This window comes from Synchiropus splendidus, chromosome 19 (genome assembly GCF_027744825.2).
Source record: "Synchiropus splendidus isolate RoL2022-P1 chromosome 19, RoL_Sspl_1.0, whole genome shotgun sequence".
NCBI classification, from domain to species: Eukaryota; Metazoa; Chordata; class Actinopteri; order Syngnathiformes; family Callionymidae; genus Synchiropus; species Synchiropus splendidus.
In genome coordinates this window covers 8,357,313-8,378,383 of record NC_071352.1, presented here as the reverse complement: position 1 = coordinate 8,378,383, position 21,071 = coordinate 8,357,313, and the positions used below count along the sequence as shown (strand labels likewise).

At 41.4% G+C, this 21,071-nt stretch overlaps 1 protein-coding gene across 3 annotated transcripts in view; it reads left to right on the top strand.

The window, feature by feature from the left end:
* Positions 1-5,693: 5,693 nt before the first annotated feature.
* Positions 5,694-21,071, top strand: part of LOC128751674 (glucagon receptor-like) — a 39,599-nt gene continuing 24,221 nt past the window's right edge. The window contains exon 1 of one of the 3 annotated variants that reach the window (XM_053852888.1): positions 5,694-5,861. The gene's annotated coding sequence lies outside the window, so the exon portion shown is untranslated. Of the gene's footprint in view, positions 5,862-6,923; positions 7,197-21,071 lie in introns of those variants that run through there. The other 2 variants (XM_053852887.1, XM_053852886.1) reach the window with 2 other exon arrangements.

Genomic DNA, 21,071 nt, shown 5'->3' with positions numbered 1-21,071 from the left:
GTATATGATTTATTAATACACCCGACTGATATTTCTTTCCAGTATAATGTTTTATTTAGGAAACAAACAATATTTCAGAAGGCTGTGACAGAGTTACACACTGGTGATGGATATGATCCCTAAAATGTAATTTTCTGAGACGGATTGTGTATTTAATGATTTCATTGTTTGAAATTGGGTCAGATGAGCAACTCTAATTCCCAACTGGGAGTTACTGATAAACATGGGCTCGATGTGGAGATGATGAGTCTGGAGCTGTTTGTGTTGAGTGCCGCATCACGTGCCTCAAAACAATCGTCCACCTGAGCTTCTGTTTGAGTTGCAGTAATGAGACTTGAATTGTTTTCTGCGTGCTATGTGACTTCAGGTAGTTGGTTTTATTAAAACTATTTTTGAAAAGACACAAAAACGACTAACTTTTTTTTTAAACAGTAAAAAAAAAAATGTGACCACATAAATAATAATGTACATGAAATTCATGGCAAGTCAAAAAAAAAAACCTTTGGTCAAAACATTCAATTATGAAGTGAGGGAACATCGGCTCTGAACATTTAAGAATCTCCAGAAAGCTGTAACTTTAACCCACAAAACATCCATCCACAGTGCTTCATTTTATTTGAAAAAGCAGCCACATGCTGGAAATGTCCTCAAGCTGTTCTACACTGATACACAAGTCAAGCATCAAGTTCCACTTAAGTGCCATAGCTTATGATGCTATCATCGTTCATAAGATATTGAATGAAAAAAGTATGTTTAGAAGTAAGTTTAAATAAAGCAAATAAAATGTGTAATATAAAACATTGACTTAATAATACAACAACAACAACAATAATAATAATAATCATGAATTTGCCTCCTTCTAACATTTACAGGGAAGGAAATATTAATAAAAAAAATACCAGTACTGTTTGAAAAAAACAAACAAACTAGTGAAACAAAACAAAAAAATAAGATAAAACGAAAATTCTATATTGCAATATGGCTTTTTAAAGAAATGTACATTGAAATGAAAATTATAAATAGTAACTCTTCAAATATAAGTATAGAAACAGAACATAAACATGAGGGTGGTGGACCACATCTTGCTCTGTGGAAGAATTCACAGAAACGAATTGGATCCATTAACAGGGTATAGATGGAATGGTTGGAAAACCCTTCACTCTCGCAGTTCATCACAAAATCACAGCAACGTTAAACATCTAAAAACAGAAGATCTGTTGCTTTAAAGGTGAAAATAATTCACTTGGGAATGTGTTTTATTGAGTCATAGAAATTTGACTCCTCCTGACTAGATTCCACCACTTTGTGACACAGTAGAGTGCAGTTTTGACAACAAGTTGGTGACCAACGCTCTTCACTAGTTATGACCGTCAAAGAAACGTGAACCAGAAAACACAAAATTCATGCGACTAGAAATGGAAAAAGAAAAAACCAAGTGAACATCCAGCGTCAGATCCTGGTAATACTCATCAGTTAGGCAGTTGGGTTGAATGAGCTTTTCGCGGAGGTGAGACACAGAAGTTGCCTAGCGACGTGTCTCTCCATCTGTCCTCTGCTTCGCTCGCTGAATTACGGAAATTCTGCTTTATTCGACTGTCTTCATGCTCATTATATTGCTGACGGCTGGAAACTTGTAACTGATGTTACAGACTGTGCCACTGAGATTTATCAACAGAACAAAGGACAACAACAAAGGAAAAAATAGTTAAAATGTAAAAGTTCTTCGTACCAAATACTGTCTTTGTCCTAAATTGATCTGGAAAGTTTCTGGCACTTGATGAATAATTGAAGGGCACACTTCAGGAATGTAGTGATAAAAAGTGAGAGGACACGAAGAGGTGCTGAGGAGAGCCACCACACCAGGCGTGTGAAAGTGTCAACAGCTAGATAAGAGCACCTTTGCTATTTTTACACCTGAGGACATGCTTTGCCGGACAGCGCTAGCAGCTGTTCTCAGAATAATCACACAATGTGCGACAACATGCGAACGCATCTTCTTCCATGAGGCCATTTTAATGACTCAAAATTCATGCTAAAGTCGGCAAGACAAACATACACTTCCCATTCTTCTAGCCCACGACTCGCTCTGCATCTCAACAGCTGTGTCAGGCACTGCACAGCTCGTCGACTGTGTCCGGGGAAAAGTCCTTTTGCGCTGACATTTGAGAACAGGTACGGCCCTCCATGTGGCGGGAGACCCCATGGGGGGGCGGCGCACACTCCGTTGGGCTGAGCTATTAGAGCGGGAATAAGAGTTCTACACTACAACTGGACCTTTATCAGCTGCTGTCTAGACATGCTGACAGAGATCTGGCAGCAGGACGCTTCTGCTTTCCAAAATCCACAATGCATATCAGTAGAACGCTTCCTGAGCTGCATTTGATGCCAAGCAGGTTTTTGTTCCTGTCCACTTTTTGCTCTCATTAGCGCCACCTAGTCTGGATACATGTGCAGATTTTTTAATAGAGGGAAACACAACCCGTTTTCACTCCTAGGATCTCAAAGAGAGACTTTTTTCAAGTGTGGTTTTGCGTCCTATATCGACGACCATGGCAGCAATGCAGGCAAAAGTATCATCTCCCATGTGACGTTCCATGTGACACACACAGGTGAGCGATTTCATCACTACCCTGAAGTGGGTGGTATGTGGCTCTCCCCTTTGCTGACAGTGACTGAAGCCTTTTAAAAAGGCTACATCTTTTAATCATGAAAACATCATTTATTCTGACAAATATGGATCTTTTTTCTACATCATCATGACGTATTTCATCCGAATGTTATTACACTAGAAATCTAAAACGACGAAACCATATGCAATATAAAATGTAACGTATAAACATTTTTGCCAGGCTAACTTATTAATATTGTGCTCAGTTCACATTACACTAGAAAATATTGATAAAAAGACGAATTAAATGACAGATTTAACATAGGGTAATAAACTGTTAGACCTGTTGCATCACAACGTTGTAATATAATATGATAAGTTAATATGTTACGAGCATATTCAAAGGTCTGCTTTAAGGAGGTCTCTTTTACTTTCAGTGTTGTGGAACACTTGGCTGAAGCTGTGTGGCCTGTTTGAGATGCAAGCGCAATGGTCCTGTGGTAACATTGAAGACGGGCTGAACTCAACGTTGAGTCGCTCAAGTGGGCGGGACTCTGGAGCTCAACGTGACAGACAGATCGGACATGACACAACCCTCTTCTGTTGCTTTTAAATCCTCTCATCTTGAGTGGTCTTGATAAGGAACACAGAGGTGTCAAGAAAACAAAGAGTCATGTAAGCTGTATGTGTTTCTGTGGACTTTACAAAACGGTTATTTGTGTTCTCCGCTGTAAAGGAGCTCTCAGTGACATGGCCACAGTCAGGCCTTTAAAAGAGACGTCTGTTCCGTGACAAGAAGAACGCTGAAGACATTGACTTCGCAGCTAATGTAAATGAAGCTCCTCGACAAAGCCGACATCAGCCGCAAGAGGAAGGTTTGTATGCGACACGTCTCATTATCCAGGCCGAGCCCAAAGGTCACTGGGATGGCCTGAATCAAAGAGCTGTGCTGGACTCCACGAAGACACACTCACACAGGCCCACTCTGCTGGCACAGCTCATCGAGCCTCTTTAGCCTTGTTTATTCAGGGTTGTACACACTCGATGAGACTCGGTTACATTCATAACAACATGGGAACGTCTTTGATCCTCTTGTCTCATAAACATGCTGCTATTTTTAGCCGCAAAGTAGTGTTTTGGAGTGTTTACAGAGAAGTTGTAGTTACCTTGTCAAGCTTGTTTATGTTGGGTAGTGGATCTAATTTGTACCATCTGTCGGTGTGCTGCCAAACCTCTTGAACCACAAGAGATTTTCGAGTCTTATTTGCACAGGCTTCGAAACGGTGCTCTCTGTTGGACGCCAGCGGTACTGACATTAGCTCGACTTCAGTTGGGATTGGAAATAAAGCTTAAAATACAGGAATATTAAAATAATTATAATAATAATTCGCATTAAAATATGAAATAACAATATTTCCTGATGCAAAATCAACATGCACAAAGCCGTGATGTGAAGAAAAAAATAAATAAAATAAATTATGCAAGCATGTCTTGGAATGACTTTATTTGCTTTGCTTATTATTTATGTTCAGGGGTGCGCAGTGACACACTTGCACCCTCAGTTGTCAGCCAATATAATGAAACATTCATACACTTCTGTAACAGTCACATGACCCTCCTTAAGTGACACAATTGCCGATTTTCCGAACTGTATTTGGAGGGGAAAACTGATTTTTAGTCAGCCTTAAAATGGCTTTAAAGAGAAAGAATATTGGTTGTTTATTTCCTGGCTCTGAAAATGCTATTCGCAAAAATTGTTCAAGGGTGCGCTTGCCTCAGTGAGGTTAATAGGTCAAGAATATAGAGCGCTGATATGCGTTTAGGAAACCACACATGCCGTTCATCTGGTGAGTTTATTGCGGATGCGATAACAGCAGGTTTTACGATTCGAATGACCCGCTGCTGTTATAATAACATTGTGTTTGTGACGCAGTTTCTGCTAAACACAGCTTATTGCCACATGCCGAAGGTCTTTGAACCCGGTGCGGGGACAAGGGTCACACTTTAAAGTCGGTGTTTTTGAGGGTGACAGTTTATTTGTCCGTGAGTTATCAGCAAACTGCAGAGTAGTACATTCTTTTTCCAATGAAGTGCAGCACTGTGAACTATTTAAGCTGTAATAAATCACGAACTGGTGAGCTGTAAATTCCCCACCACGAGGACTGAAGCCGTCTTCCGAGTGGAGCATGCAGATGTATTTATTAAAGGTTCCACTATTTCTCCCTGCAGCGCACAGAGGACGAGACGATAGGGATGTGGGCCGGAGCCAAAAGAGACAGATGTGCTTTTACAGTCCCATTTATAAGCTTTGATTTAGTCTATGAGGGAGAAATAAACCATAACAGAGACACATTAAAATCCCACGTTGAGCATGAGATTTGCTTTTACAACTGAAATGTAAATAAAATCTGGATTTTTTAGATGCCATCGAGGACTTCAGTTGACGTTGTATTAGAAATGTGCAGTCACTAAATTTGTGTTTCTTAAAGAATGCACATACAGAACATAGAGTAGAGAACTTTATGAGCGCTAATGTAGCTCATCCGGACATTTGTGAAAGTAAAAAATTATGATAATAATAACTTTATGTAGTCATGGGAAGCGTGGAGGAGGAGCTGTCCGACCAGTGGAAGCGAGTTTTCTCAGCAGGGTGAGGAGCTCTGTCTTCTGGGAGGGACTCGAAGTTGATCTGAAGATGACACCTTGGCTCATTTATCCAAATAAATTCTTCATAAAAAGTCACAATAACTGGGTTTGCGATTTGATTTCCTCATTGCACAGCTGTCGCACCAACTCACAACCCGCCTCCGCACCTGCTCCTTCACCACTATATTCATGTAATTAATGGTATTTTCCGTTCTTGTTGCTGCTGAACATTTTGCTCTGAAATATAGACATCAACATACTTAAGTTTTGCCGATGTTGCAACCATACTGAACCGCAAACATTGCTCAAGACAACCACAGCGGCAAAGAGGAAGCACTCGAGAGACAAACACACTTCCTGCTTTATATGAGGATCCATGACTCAAAGCAGCGACCCTCCAGCTCAACTCCTCAAAGCTTAATCGCATCTCAGCCGTGACATCACCGCGCGTGAGTCCAACCTTTACAGACAAGAACATTTCCCAAGAAAGAACACCAGACAATGAAATCAGCCGCCTGGCCCCGTCCGGCTGTGTGACGCACCAGATTTTGGAGAGACGGCAAAGACAGCACATCAGAAAACGGATGAGGATTGTTCCGGCAATAAGGTATTTGTCAACTTGAAAAGTTTTCTCTGAGCAACCTTCACCTTGGAGGACGGACACACACTAGACTGCAACACAGCAATACACTAAAAGCACAATAAAAGGAAACAATGAAGGAGGAATAATGTAGAAATATACCAACTCTGATGAACCCTGCCAACACTCCATTAATGGCAATGTCTGACCGGACCTCTCAGATATATCTCCACTATTGTAGGACAAACTCCCATCAGATGCAGAGACACACAGAGACTACAGAATCATCTGCATCACTGATACTGATTCACTTGGTCTGCAGTCAGAAGTCATCACTCAAGCGCTGATATGTTGGCGTGCGTTATCGTACGTTTTTCCATTTCACCTTTCCCTCAATGAGGGACATTCTACACTCTAGACGGTTTGACTCCGTCCCCTGAGTCAGACCACGCATTATTTCACAATGAGCTAATGACCTGAGACTTGGGAGAACACTTGGGACTCACCTGGAATGATTTTTTTTTCTCCTTCATTTTCATTTATTTTAAATTGAATCTTCATCTTTGGTTTGGAAAAGGGTAAATGATGATGTTGTTGATGATGAGAAGGAGTGATCTGATCAGAAACCATGATTTTCCTGCAGACTCCGATTTCCTCCCAGAGTCCGAAACAGTGCAGGTGGCATTATCATTATAAAAATGATCATCTTTGGGATTAAAATATTACGTATTTTAATAGAGAGAAAAACCTTTTACATAATATTGAAAATATGTCATTAATTTGATACATTTTTAAATTGAAATATGTCATAATAGCTGACCTTGTTTTTTAAACATTGATTTGTGATTGAGGAATAAAATATACAAAAAAAATGAAAATAGTTTACCTTGTACGAAAAAATAAAAAAAATAAAAAAAATAAAAAAGCACATGTAACTGCTTACTTAAATCATTATCACAAAAGAAATGACACCATTAAAAAAAATCTGCTCACATTTCTTTTCAAGTTCGTCATAAAAGAAGGCAGAGATTTTAGCGTCAAAAAGATTCACAGCCACACACACACACACACACACACCGTGACGTCACACGGGTAGAAGGAGCGCGTGCAGCTGAGCGGCTCACAGTCACTGGTGACAACTCGAATGTGCAGTGCGACTCCAGCAAGCCGGTTATTTCAGTCCGTGTCGCTCGGGACTCTCACTTATTCTGCCAAATATCGCGAAAGAAGATGAACGCTGACGACAGTTCGCTGTGAAAGTTGGATTTTAAAGCCGGGGAGCCACTTCAAGAGAGGAAATATTCTGAGATAAACGCGAAGAAGATGAGTCGGTGCGCTCAACGACACCTTCAGGTATTTACGGTAAATTAATTGTCATTCAGAAACTGACGCTTTGGGACATTGTTGTGTATTTATTGGGCGTGTTTGATTCAAGTGCAGCGTTTACCTCCCCCTTTTCAAACGCACTGTTATCAGAACCTATGCTTTTATCTGGAATCCCCACGCACGCTCCAACACGCCAAGTTCAGTTCATATGCCATAAAAAAACAAAAACAAAATATAACAAACAGCGCACTTATTTTTTTCAGTATTCACATAAGAAATCATTAATATTTAAGCAAATATATAAACTTTTACTATGAACTAAAACCTCAAAAAGCAGAAACTAATACGCCATATTTAGAATGATAAATATCTGAAAGAACAGTATTGACTTTTTTGTGTTCAATATGAAATAAACATCCAGAAACTGAGCAGGATATATCAAGTAAGGATCATAAAAGTACACATTTGTTGTTACAGTTTTCATGGTTTGAATATTATCAAGCCCTGAAGCAAGCATAAAGTAACTGGAACTATGTTGTCACTTCCAAATCAAATCTATTTCCTCAGTTTCCGGGGGATTTAGGAGTCGAGGAGAGAACAGGATGTCAAAGTAATTCAAGATCCGGGGTAAACAATGAACCATGCTAATAAAATCCATTATTAAAGCAGCACATCTGCAGCTGCCACCGCGTCCAGGTGCAGTTCACGGACGACCGTGGTGACTGGGAAACATGAGAGGACTGACGACAACAGGTCACTCCATGCATACAAACCTGCCATTAGCTGCATGGCTTAATACACACCAGACCAACTTTCGGTCGCTATATGTTCCATTATGTATACAGAAGCAAGGGCTGAATGACAAAGCAGCGATTACATGAGCGACGCCGGCTGTGGGTCGGCCTGAAAACAGTCTGTGGCTTTTGAACCCTTCAACCACGCAGAGTAATGAAGCTGCAACTGTACACAGTACGATTCCATTTCCCCGCCTGAGGTTGTTGAACATCAGATTATCCACTGCGCTACAATGCCGTGTCAGTTCATATTAGAGGAGGATCACTACGTTTCCGTTTCATTTTGGGGTCATGCCATCCCAAACTGTGGCGTGGCCCGGAAACGAAATTGTTTTGCGCTGGTTGCGCAAGGAAGGGAAGGATGTAGTGTGACAAGTGTCAGGACTGGTGGAGAAAGTGCTGAGCTCAAGGGCAAAGCTTTCCAGCTCCAGACCGCATTAGTCATCTTATTGTCAAAAGCTTTGGGTAGTAACAGTAAAGACCACTGCTCACCCACATTGAGAGTGACAGTCTAGGTTAGAAAGTGGCCAAGTCGGGGGGCCACATTTCTGCGGCCCTCATTTGCTCAAAACAAAAGAAATTGTGTTGTGAACGCATAATGTAATTCATTTGTTATTTTTTTTTGCATTGTTTTATCACCCCTTTCAAATGAGATTATTAAATAATCTCAATTAAATGTTATTCAATTAAATTAAAATTAAATTAATGTTATTATTGAATAAATCAAAATAGATATTGATGTTGGAAAATGTGAATATTTGCACTGTAAATAACTAAAATAAATCTAAATTACATTAAATAAATATTAATCATTTTCATCATAGATATCATTAAAATAAATGATCATTTTAATAAATAAATAAATAAAAAACAAAATCATCATATTCACTACCTAAAAACGTCCAATGTTTTTTTAAATATTTAAAATAGTCGAATAAAAATATTTGACATTTATAATATACAACTTCCTGAATTCCACCCTGCACATCCAGGAGGAGCACCAGCTGAGATCATATCTCTCAATTCTGCTGCTTCTGTATAGATCTGAAAGAGTCGGATTAACGTTGCTATTTTTGCTATTCGGCAGAACATTTCTTTCAAAGTTATTTTCTGATGTAAACACAAAGAAAATGCATAAGCACATGGATTATGTCTGAGTCAGAGCCCTTGTTGGAGGGTTATTATTGTTCTGACACATGAATAAACAAGCTACCCAGACTCCTGAAAACAGGCAGGAATTATTTTAGCATATCGCTAGTTCTGATTTATGATCAATGATATGCTTTTAATTTTGCTTTGTGGTCACATAAATGTTCAAAAACATGAGCCAGAAGTGAAGCTTTGCGGTTGTTCTCGAGTGATTTTGTCTCTACCTTATGTGAGCTTCTCAGTACTGTAAAAATAGCCATGAATGGACTCAAAAGAAAGGAAGAATTCATTCCAACTTTAGCTTCACATATTTTTATTTCATCATCAGAAGAAATGACATCTCGGATGTTTGGAAATTAAACTCAAATAACTTAAACTGAATTCTGCTTGCTGGATTTTGTGCTCTGAAGTGCCGTGCCACACTGGAGAATGGTGAAAGCGATTAATCCATAAAGATATTTAATGCATATTTCAACCCTCTTTTTGTGCTATTACACAACATAAATAAGAGTATGTCCTCTGCTGATAATATATGTAAATTCTTATGTTTATTTTGAGTTCAAATTAGAGCACCACCTTGTGGACTGCTTAAATAGAGGTTGTTTTCATGTCTGACTTGGTTGTAGTCAAGCGAAGGATAGATTTGAAGGATTTGATTTGCATCCACGGTGACCTCATGTTCCTGCTACATATGCTACGTGTTATTGTGTTCTCAAGTGTCATGGAAACAAACACGAACGCCCTTCAGTTGAGTTCGTGAGTCTCACTGAATATAGGAGCTTATGTGTACGGGCTTCCTCATGCTATATAAGTTCAGATCAACTTCTGAACCGAAGGGTTGTGCGTTGCACGTGGAACTGTTTGCTGTCCTTTTTGTCTTTGCTCAGTCCAGTGCAGACTGGAGCCGTTAACCTGCCTGTTAGCTGTCAGCTCGCTGTCTCTTGTTTTTACAAAGATATAGTGGCGACAATTTGTTTAATCGAAGGTGTAATCCGACACCTGGCGTTATTTATCTTCGTCGATTTGTGTTGTTGGGCTCCGACGATACAGTTTGACTCATCACTTTAATGGTGAGCCTCCATGATGGCAATACACAGGTGCGATGAAGGGGGCAGGTGTGAGCTGCCGTCGAACACCAACTGTTCCCTTCAAACGATAGATCCCGCAGGGCTAAGTATAGCCACCACCACAAAGAGCTGTCACTCTGGATTGCGGCAGAATGGCGATAAGTGTCCATCCGGATCTTGCTGCCGGCCACCACTTAGCCTCTGGTGTCCTGCAGGTCACACACCTCACATATACTATATGTATACGTTTATGTCCACGGGCGAGAGCGTGTCACTGGGAGGGGAGGAATCTAATTGAAGCTAACAGTTGTTGCCCAGTTGTTGTCGTGCTACGTTAGCATGGCTAGCTGGACTGACCCATTAGGGAGCTGTCATCACGACTCAGTCTTGACTAAAAAGAAAACTCCCCCTACACTCTGGGAATCTTCGGGGATGTAAAGCTGCGTACGCAGTAATGTCCAGACCATTTTTAACGGGTAAATTTAATGTGTCTCAGCAGCAACAACAAAGGCGATGAAATTTGACTTTGATGAAACATGATGAACATGAACTTTGAGGCAAAATAAGTGTTGTCACTTCAGACCAATAAAATTACAGGCATTTTATTTACACCCAATGCGTCGTGTGCGGCCGTGCGTATCTGAGGCACTTTCGCCATTGCAGCTGCAGTTGAGGAAAGCTGTGGAGGCGGAGCTACAGGCCTGTGATTTCATTGGTCCGACGTATCTTGCTCCTTCGCCCATACAAATCCATGTATCTGCTGTTAAACCCGAGTTCAAAATCTATGAAAAAGCAGTGGCTTATAGTTTGGAAAATTACAATATTTAGAGTTCTGCTGAAGATGCTGTTCACTAAAAAATATATCTAAATGCAGGTGTCAACATTGTTTTTTTGGCAGCTATAAATATGTATGGTAAAGATCAAATTCAAAACAAAGAATGTCGTCAGGTAGAGGCTAAAAATGCAGAAGTAATTCTATATTCTGGCTTGGAAATCTTGACTTAAAAAAACAAAAAATTCTGCCGGCGGGTGATGTTTCTATTTATGCAACCTACTGTATTTATATAACACTTGTAAACGTGAATAACAGCTGACACACACACACACGAGGGCTCGGCCTCTGTATAAAATATTTAAGGGGAAACATCTCCAGCGGTCCCTTCCTGTTAGCGGCAGGAAACATGCCGCGCTTATCGAATCGACATCGACTCCCACGTCGCTCTGAGCCAATACCTGATGGGTGACTTTGTTGTCCGACTTTCACACACGTTCTGCCTTAATGCGGCTACATTATTGCATCTTCTTCAGCGATTGCGCCGGCAGCGGAGCAAGTAAACCGTCTAATGAAACTACTTCAAAACAAGCTCCTCGTAAACTACATTACTGAGCTGGAACATTCGCCTGCTGCTCACCTACAGATGAGGCTTGATGTTCTAGCGTCTGTAATGGGACGCAGTTACCGCCCTTATATCATATCAGGAGTTCCTTCCACCTCTTAGAACTTTTCTTCCTGCCCAACTTCCTTGACGTGCAGCACGATCATATATATATATATATATATATATATATATATATAAAGTACAGCACATTCCATCACTTGGTGTGATCTGGAAGCCGCTTGCCTTCTTGCCCCGGTGAGCAAACCCAGGCAACACCACAACAACAGACAATGTTGTGGTGTTGCCTGCTCTGAAGCCGGAACGCATGGCTATCCATCAATGTGTTTCCTCCAACTCGATCTGACTATGAAGGGGGTGGACAATTGTACAATTGTGTATTTGGTGCTACGACTGCCGAAACACCTCATATATCCTTCCTGCATTTGTCAGTATGTCAGAGTGAAATCACTTGCGGATTACCCAGCGACGACGAGCGTAAATGATACGGTGTCTCATATTCATATATGCTGATGATGTAATTCTCTTATTTCATATGAATCCCAGACGTTTTTGCGTTATTACTCGTATTTACTTTATCATTTGCTGACGACAGGTCTTTGGCAAAGCAGCGCTGCACTAGGGCTGGAAAAGCGAAAAAGCAAATTTAACATGGAAGATGGCTCTTTTTCGCTTCAAATCTGCAGTGTGATTTTAGCATTTTTTAGGCCCATTTATGGTCAATGTTACGAAAGTTATGAAAGTGGATAAGGACGGAGCCTTCTGTCCGTGCTCTGAGGTGAATTCGTTGTATTTCTGTACGTTTCCACAAAGCTTACGGATACGGTCCAAACGGAGCAGTGTTGCTGATACAACTCGGTATGTAGCATAAGCGCCTCACTGACCAACGCCGCCTGAAACGCTGCTTCCATTTAGTCTTTTCAATAACATTTACATTTCAATAAAAGGGAGTATAAATGGACCTTAACACTGTTCAACTTTTGTCCTCCAACTGGACATTGTAAACGTCAAGAACTAACCTTAAAATTCCTCAAAATTGATATGAGTTTAGAGTATTTGATGAGATGAGCATGCGGTTAAGAAGAAAACCAGAGAGTTGTGAGTCCGTCTTGCAGTATTTTCAAATATATGCACTGTATTTTCAGGCTCACTGATATGAGATTCTGTTGAAACTACTTCCAAGAATGCCATTTACAGATGCTCATGCTACGCCCCTCATGTTGTTTAGCCCCCCCCTACTGAAGGGGGTGGAAAGTAAAGGCTTATGTTCACGCTTGTTCTGTATAGTCTCATTATGACCACTTACCATTTATTTACTAATTTATTTTTTGATTGGTTTTGAGAGAAACGCCAATTATTCAATTACCATTATTCATTTTTTTTGTTATAATCGACAAAAACAGCCAGTGGCTAGTGTTTCTCCTGCGAATAGAAATCTATTTATCACCTTTTGTACATTTATTGGTCTTAAGCTAACAACTACGTGCAGGTACCAGTGTGATGACATGATGCTTGAGGGGATCTCGCTGGCACAGTTGAGTGTAGTGGGCTATTTTAAGTTGTGTTTTTTTGTCATCAGTCCAGACTAGAACCTCTGTTGTCAGGTTGCTATGTTTATGTATAACAAGTTTTTTCCTTGCACATGTGCTACGCTGTCTTCTGTATTTGTTGCTGGAATGTTCCAGCACTAAGCCTGACATAGGCCTGGCACGTGTACTACATCCTGAGTAACATGGGATCAACTTATCATGACCCCTGGAAAATTATAAAACAACTTAGGCTTCACTTCGCAAGAAAAAATGCTTCTTATGTCGATATATTTTGACATTTAAATGGTCTAGTTGATAGTTAAAGTTAAAGAATTATGCATTAGCATTGTTGCAGTGATGGTCTTCCCCAGAATACGTTTTATTTCCCCAAAAAAGATGTGTTTTTGGCACAAAGAATATTGGTCGAACGGCAGGTTAAAGTGTACACAGAAGAGACATAAACTACAGGAGGAGTAAAACCTTTGATATTTGACCGCAGCACATAAATGCTGCCCTCCATATGTGAGTGCTTTGCGTTGAGAGTCTCTGGCAAATAACCGTCGACAGTCAGTCAACCCGCCCTTTATATTTGGTCGTGCATGATATGTGGCCTCGCAGTCCGCAGGTCAGGAGAGGAATTACCGACGTACTCTGGGGTCAGTCACGTCTAATACATAAAGAGACTTGGGGGGTCGTAATGATGGAAACAACAGGCTGACAGATGAGTGGTGAGGCTCATTGTGTTTCCTCTCCATTACTCTCTAATGACCAGCCTACACGCTCGGCCGTCTCTGGGGTCAGCGGCTTGTAGTTCAGCCTCTGAAAAGTGGCAGGCGTGTTGATGCCTGGCTCAGGTCTCGCTAAAGTGGAGGAGTTGCCGTGCCACCCCTGGGGAGGGTTAAAGTCCTCTTCAGTGCACAAACCGACAAGCAAAGAGATCTATCACAGACAAATCAATGCCAGCGGATGGCGGGAGAGATGAAAGAAACGCAACATGCTTTTGCTTTCTCTGAATCACAGTGGTGAGGCGCCGAAAATACTCTCTCCTCCCTCACACCATGTGTGGGTCGAGGTCAAGTGCTGCCCCCTTTGACCCACTCTATCACAGCCAGATCTGACAATACAAAGCACATGAATTCTGCAAATTTTGCCGCTGAATTTTGTGCCGCTCACCCACATTTCTGGGCTGATTCACACTTCATAGTCAAGCTTTATTGGCAAAATAAAACACGATAGATTATATACAATCTAGAAGGACAACTTGATTTAAAAACGATTGATCAAGTGAATGTGTTTTATTATTATTAATTACATTTCTCAAACCTTTGTTACTATTAATGCCTGTATGATGCCCAACTGGTAGTGTCACCTCACTGGTGATTTTGCCGAATATGATCCAAATTCGCAGAGTCTCGATCCTTTTGCAACTGTATTTTGGCCATCGCGGTCGCAATATTTGTTGACCGCTGTAATCTCGCGGCGATCTCGCGAGTCGCTTCATGGAAGCACGCTGCTATTGATGGGATGTCTGACACTGATGACAGGAGGAAACTGTTAAGTTCCAAACTTTAAACAGTCCTTCACTAAACTAACTCATTGCTTTGTAATCGGAGGATGAAGCAAGCGGATGAACACGCAGCCCTTTCAGAATGAGAGCAAACAGGAACGAGAAAAATGATTCGACGATGAACATTTCTCATAGTGTCATGTTTCACATAATCCTGTAAGCTTTAATGATTTTTGAGCCAAAACATTGCTATAAGATGTATATATGAACACAGCAAGATAAAAATACATATATATACACATATTTATTTTCAAAAACCTTAGGGAAGAGATGAGACAGAAAAATAGTTTCCAAAATTATTAATTAATCTAAAAATAGAAACTTGAAAATAATAACTTCCTGGGGAAAAATAAATAATAAAATACAGTTATCTAAAACCAACTTAAATACTGGATGAGTGAAACATTTACAGCAGTTTTTTTTCAATTTTTTCTTCACCTTGTCAGGCTGACCAAAGAAACGCTGGGTGTACTTGCACATTGTTGGTCTGAATGAAGTGGCTTTACACAATAGCAGCACAGGATTCAACCTTGCAACTCCCTCCCCACCTCCTCAGTCTGTCACACAAAAGCACGTTGATGTTGTCACACTGCTGCAGGAGAGTTCAGCGCGAGGAGCTACCACAGTTTATGAAGATGGTGAGGCTTTTATGAGGTGGGAAATCCAACACACAAGCCTCAGTATCAATTGTTGCAGTGCATTATGAGAAGAGCATGAGGGATTTGCACTTTCTGGCCATGACTGATAGAGAGGTGTGGTGACATGAATTCAGCACCACTGCCAGTGGAAAGCAACACACATAAACAAGTCAAACCAGAATAATGGTTTGGAAGCTAAGTTAAATGATCTGATCGGTCTGTTTTGCCAGCTGACTTCTCCTCCCTTAAACCAGCCGGATTAAGCTAATTGTTGCGCAAAGTGTTAGCTTACCAACAACTCTAGAACAAAGAGAGAATGTCCTGTTCCCTCCTGTACTCCACCGAACTGAGGTCACCTCTGACTCAGCCCAGTCCCTGGTTCTGGTTTCACCAAGCCGCTCTTCAGAAAGACAACTTGTGACCCTGGCTAGAATCAACAGGCAAGTGAAGCCGTATAGACAGACACGAGCGTCGTATTTTCTGAAGCATCAGAGTTAATTTTCCTGCCGTGTTTACGGACCGGCTCAAGGTTTCCTGTTTTCCATGGCGATCATTAACCTGCGTTGACAAAACAACAGATAGTCTTGCGTCACGGTGTCGACTGCCGAGCTCAGTGTGTTTTTAACCCAAGTTGCCGACCAGGCCTTCAAATGTTGTGCACACAGTATGAGACATTGCCTTCCACACACACACACATATACACATACTCTGCTCCTACTGCGAGGCCTGTCACTCATCCTTGAGAGTGCCTTTTAGATTTTGATCTCAATTCACCTTTACCATGGAAAAAAACAAAATATTTATTTAAATATTAACCAAGCTGAGGCTAACTATTTCTGACTCAGGCTAAATGATTTATACAATAATTCCAGGCATGTGTCACCATGCAGCTCCATGTCCCACAGTGAACCCAAATCCTAGGTCTGATGAATAAACGCGGACATTATATCTGCTCCTCTGCCCCCATCTTGGCCTGGAATACAAGTTTTGTATTTGTGTGCTTCAAACATGCATTGGATTTGCGAGAAGGGCCGGAACTTGGCAAGAACAAGCTTCAGGAATGTGGTTTAATAATGTTGTTTATTTATGGTCTGCTGTTCCTTGCATAACGCTCTGCAACAGTCGCTGCTCTTTGAACAGTCTTTGGTGATGGGATTCTTATCCAATGGTTATCCATGGAAACTCAAATTTAGTTTAAGGAGCTAAAAATATCGCAATAGTCTGAAAAAAACCCAAAAACTTCAATATCAATAACATAGAATTGAATGAAGTCAGAAGGACTGTATAAAAATGAACAAATCATATTTCACCTGCAAGAGTTTTATTTCATGAAAAAAAGTATGTGTTTTTGCTGCTCCACAATACTTATTTTTTAAATAATGGTGCTTGTCTATGTATTATTATTGTTGTTGTTGTTGTTGTTATTATATTTAAAAATGAATGGATGAATAAAACGACATAAAAATAATGAACAATATTTATTGATTCTCACGATACTGAACAGAAGTTGTTCTCTGAGATCAGACATGAATGTTAAGTTTATTGGTGGCCTCGTGCTGTCTTTCTACTGCCATCCCTGATTCTGAGTCTATTGAATTTCTCACCCCCGGTGTTGCTGTTGCAGCACATCTCTGACGCTTCTCAGTCACTCAGAAACGTTGAAGGCTGCTTCTTTTTTTCTTATTAATGAGCTGAGTTGCCTTGTGCGAACCTTTTAGCTTGGATTTCTGTGAAGCAACCCTCTTTCAACTCCTCAAACTTTCCAAACACCAAGGTGCCGGGAGGCTCAGACTCATGAATGGAGTGAAGCATGTCATTGTAAGAGACGGCAGGCTATTAAAAGAGTCTTTTCCGATTGGACATATTACTCATGTAGATGTTTGGGGCGCAGAACAATGTGTCTATATTTCCGCCATGAGTGGCCTCAACGGATGACCCATGCGCTGACGCCCCCCTGAGCACTGATTCATGGCTGTCACCTCTGCTCCGCGGCGCTCTGCTGTCAAACCTCATTGCCTCCTTTCCGAAAAGAGCAGCCATTAACTCTGCTCCCCTCACCTTTCCTCCGTGATGCTGCCATAAAGCAAACACATCAGATATTCTGGAGACACCGTGGCACGACGACGGGCTCACACACATGCTCTGTTTGAACATCCATCGCACAACATTTATCACCCCCCTGGCAGAACATCCGTCAGGTCTGCTGACAGGCTTCAGCTCTCGGCACTGCTTGCAGCCACATGAAGTCAATTTGGCACTTGTTTTTGTGAGGTGGAATCACAAACACGACTCCAGGACCTGACTTTTCTTCCGTCTGAAACTCCGATGGATTAACAGAATCTGTCACTTTTTAAATGATCAACTCATTGGGTTATTAATCCTCTCAGTAATAATAGTAATCTTCATCAAATTTACCTTTTCCTATATCTCATTTTACATTATGCAATAAGCCGTAACAGACTGGCAGTTGTTACAGCTCTGGACACGCTCCAGAGAAGCATTCCATTTACACAACCGCAGCGGCGTCACAATCTGTCACTGACCACCGGAATCCAAATCTGCTCTGTGTTTGTGTAGCCGTGTTAATGCCAAGCTCTTCGCCGCGTCGGGCTCCAGCATGGGTATGTAAATATTAAAGCCACCTGCCATTTAGCTGACTTTAAGCAAGGAGCCGTGACTCTTTTCATTATCATGCCGTAGATTGGTCACGTCACATGAAATACAACTGATTTCCGAAATATGTTTTTGGCTAGACTCTTCTGCTGCCATTGTGGATTGGTAGCTCGACCTTGTGGTTTGTCCTCATATCTGACGTCTCTGTTTCCATGTGCAGATCGCAAGAACTGCATCATTTTTCTTCTTTTTCCTTACGTTCACTGATTCCAAAATGACTTTTGGATTTCAAGTAGGGATGAAACAAAAACACAAAAAAGTGGTTTCTCTTTACAATATATGGTTTAAAAAATCCGAAGAGTGTACCTGATGAACTTATGTCTTGAAATTAAAAATAGCGTAAATTACATTTTTTTATAGTACAGAAAATGGCGAAAAATGGAGACCACCCCCCTGAAATCACAGTGGAAAAATGTATTTCATGTCTTTGGTGTTTGTCACTCACACTTGCTGTAGAAAAGTGTTTTTTCCCTGTACACCATTTCAACACGACATGGCACTCAAACTATAGCGCTTTTCAAAACAAGCATAAAAATCAATCTGGAATGTTGGCCGTCGTTCCTCCCCTCAACAACCCCGCTGGTGTTTCAAACGTGGGAAGGAGCTGAGTTATCTCCAGTGGAGAGGATAGATATTCCATGCGGAGAACTGAGAGTCTTCATTATGATCATGACAGGAAATCAGCGTGTTAATAAACAGCGGATTAGAAGTGGCTGCGCGGAGTGCACACACGGAACAAGCGTGTGTGTGTCCATGTGAATATTTGTGTGCTCAAGAGATTTACTGCCTAGTTAGCTTGTGTTTGCCGACTGCATTACCCGCCTTACATAGCCAGCTAAATGATTCGAACGGCCTGCTTCTGTCTGACATAACCGCAGCTGTGTCTTATGCTACACGAGTCACAACTCTTTTGTTGTTCCACTCGCTCTACTCTGCTGCTCTTTATTTCGCACCCAACGTATAAAACTTCTCATTGTTATCCGATAAGGAAAACAACCCACTATCCCTCCAGAGCTCCTCAGCTTTTTATCCAGCCAACTCATCTGATGGAGGTGGGACTGGAACTACTATTTTTAACCACACATTGATATATCGGTTAAAGGGGTCCGAGTGTGTATTTGCTTTTCAGCAACTGAACCTCACATGCTAATAATGTAAAGTAGATAGGCCAAAATTAAATTGTAAATGTATTAAGTTTACAAAGTGGCTGCCTTGAAAGATGCCAGTTGCCTCGGGAGTTGTGTGTCTGAGCTGGGAACAATGTGACAACTGAGTTCACTTTGTTCCAGAAGAGGAAGGCGTCATCTATGAACGCTATTCTCAAGCTCTCCAAATATAAGTAACTTCTTGATCAACGTGTGTTCCATTTACAATTAGAAAACAAGCAGGATGTAGAGCAAATACTTATTTGCAGACTGTATTTCATCTATTCTACATGTCTACGTCATGTTTACGATCCAGGAAGCCATCTTGGATGACGAACGTAGGGTGGCCAGAATTCTCACACCTTTTCGACAGGCAAATCCATTGTCTGGTGATGTTATTCGGGGGGGCAGCGCTTCATGTGTTTGAGCCAGACAAGTATTTTTTCTTGTTCATGTTGTGGTTAATCTTTTTCCAATACATCAACACATTTCTTCCGACAGAGTACGTTATTTCTATGTATGAATGCGACAGTTTGGCTCAAGGAGAAATTGTTGGAGTAACAGGTTAAAACGTTGCCCCACGAAGTCTGATTCTTTACGGATTACGTAAACAAGCTTTGTGACGTTGGGTTTATTGATGTAATGAGATCTGTAGGCAAACGTAATCTGCCTCTCCGCTATTTCTCACACTCCTGTGCTGTAGTCAGATTTAATCTCTGTGTTGTTGCGCTCTTATTTATAGACCTTCCATGCAGCCTCTCATGGATATGTTCAGTCTGTTGCTTATTTTAGGGCTATGGACGTTAGAAAGCTCTGCAGCTTATGTCCTTAGGGTTTATCATTTGTGTTGACATGATGAATTTTAATGGTTTATTTTTGCCAGATAATACACCCTGGGTAGGATTTCAGTGGAATCCAGGAGGGCTGTACCTATGGATAAATGTACTGACATTAAAGCTTTGGCAGGTGGTGCCAGCCAGTGGTAGAGTTAAAGACCAGGGAGGGTAGGAGCAGAATTAAAGTTTAAAATAGAGAGGGAATGAGTCCAAGTGAGTTTGGGGTTCACAAGTGAATGAAGGTGGAGATCAAGGGAAGTAGTTTGGACGGACGTGGATGAGCCTTGGGTTCATAATAAAGACTCATAGATGGTCGAAATGGCTTGGCCTTTGAGGGACGTCTCACACGTAAGCCCATTGTGAAGAAGCCCAGGACTAGACTCAGATCTCATGAACCTTGCATTGCATTGTGTATCGACATGCTTGAGGAGGTTTATAAGGATTGGGTTTACGGCGCATTCACACTGGGGACTTTGGGGCTGTTGGATTCACCCCCTAGAATGCCACCTCATGCCTCTTCCTTCAGAGGGGCACCCCAGTCTTTCACTATTCACTCTTGCCAGATGTGGGCAGTGTGCGCAAATCCCCCCAAAACAGACTTGGTACACTGGGCTAAAGAGTCTCTGTCCTATGAAGTGCTTTTCTTCCCAAATGCCAAATGGACAACTACCGTACTTTGTGCGGACTGAGCTCCCCCGGGCAACATTCCACACCTTGCAGGGTCAAAGCCTGGTTGGCTAGTATTCACATCTTGAATTTTGCCAAGAGAGTGGAAGCTCGCTTAAGTTTCTCTAGACAAAACAGACCTGCATATGCTCTCTAATGTTTGGGCAAGATGTCACACCCCTGCCGAGTGTCAGCTAGACTAGTCAAGGATCCACCTCCACCTCCAGTTTAGAGCCAAATGCTTGTGTCCAAACATGACACTCCCTCTCCACTCCGCCAGGCTGGGCTGCACCTAAGTGGGACCTCAGGTTTCAGAAGCTTGTCCTTCTCCCTGCCACTCCGATTCAAACCCTTGATAGCTAAAGGTTGTTGCCAATAAAGCCAGCAGCAGGAGGACAAAGAATCAATGCCATCTAATGGCTTCTATCTCCATGACAATCTCCCGAAAAG